The 1,264-nt window shown below is 39.7% G+C and overlaps 1 protein-coding gene across 1 annotated transcript in view; it reads right to left on the reverse strand.

Moving 5' to 3' along the window:
* Window positions 1-652, reverse strand: part of LOC101854469 — a 27,482-nt gene extending 26,830 nt beyond the window's left edge. Inside the window, exon 1 of the mRNA XM_005112798.3 lies at window positions 264-652. The gene's annotated coding sequence lies outside the window, so the exon portion shown is untranslated. The remainder of the gene's footprint in view (window positions 1-263) is intronic.
* Between the last annotated feature and the right edge of the window lie 612 nt (window positions 653-1,264).

The raw sequence follows: 1,264 nt of genomic DNA on the forward strand, positions 1-1,264 counted from the left end.
AAGAGGGGAGGAGTAGATCTTGCGAGAACGAACTTCCGGGCGGGTGAGAATAGCCACTTTCTATAGCTATAGTCTATAGTAATAACAAAACCGAAGTAAAAAGTAAGGCAGTATGTTAGATCTAAAAAATCTAGATCTAGTACTCAGTAGAAGACATAGGCCTAGTCTCCCTAGTGTAGGCCTAAAGACTAAAGAAGAGTAGAGTGTAGACCTAGTGTACCGGTAGTAGCCTAGAATTGAAATCGTCGAACTGTCGAACCTACCTTTTTTAATTTTGAAGTTGAAGTCACCCTTCCAGCAATCAGCAGCACTCACAAAACTATAGCATGTATCTCATCCGTTTGTGAAAAAAGTGAGTTGCTATTCTTCAACCCACTTACTATGTTCAGCACATGTAGATCTAGAATCTATGTGTAATTTGTAGTTGCGTTGCTATGACAAGTATGCCGATAATAGAAGGCAAAGGGCACTTGGATTACCTGCGAATGGTTGCCTCCTAGATGGTAAACAGTAAACAGTAAACAGGATGAGGATGGACTTGCTGCTGTGACTTCCGTTAGTTTTCCCGATAATCCTATTATTAGATATTTTGCTTTTTGGCCTATGTCTATTATTATTCCTTGGGAATACCCGAAAAGTAACTTCCCAACTTTGACTCTCTCTCTCTCTCTCTCTCTCTCTCTCTCTCTCTCTCTCTCTCTCTCTCTCTCTCTCTCTCTCTCTCTGTCTGTGTGTGTACGTAAAACACAAGTAAGTATAGGCCTAAACCAACTCTTAGCATACGACGATCCAGTTGAGCTGGCACACTGCATTTTTTTTTGTCAATCCTTAAATTATTATTGTCTGCAAAAATCCAGCAAGGCCGCTGTGTCAAGCCCAGGCCTCTTTTGAATAGCAAGGCCCCAAGCCTCAAGGACCTACCTGTAAGGTCCCAAGATCTGGAAGGAATGCATTGGCCAGTAGTTTATGAGAGATTAGATCCTTTAATTCATTCTAAAGGTAAGCCTAGCAGGCTGCTGAAATAGCTCTATGAAACAGCTCTATGCATTTTTTCGCCATTTCTCAGGATTATGACTTGTGTTTTCTAGGAATTTAATATCATGTGAAAGCCCTTGATTTGCTTCATATAGTGGTGTAAAAATATTACATATAAAGACAAGATCTAGTCTAATATTAGCCATGGAACTTTTAATCACACTATATACACAGCCCTTAGCAAGCATTTTACAAAATCATGGATTGAATTATCATTTTTATGCCGATG

Source organism: Aplysia californica, unplaced genomic scaffold (assembly GCF_000002075.1).
Source record: "Aplysia californica isolate F4 #8 unplaced genomic scaffold, AplCal3.0 scaffold01414, whole genome shotgun sequence".
Classification (NCBI taxonomy): domain Eukaryota; kingdom Metazoa; phylum Mollusca; class Gastropoda; order Aplysiida; family Aplysiidae; genus Aplysia; species Aplysia californica.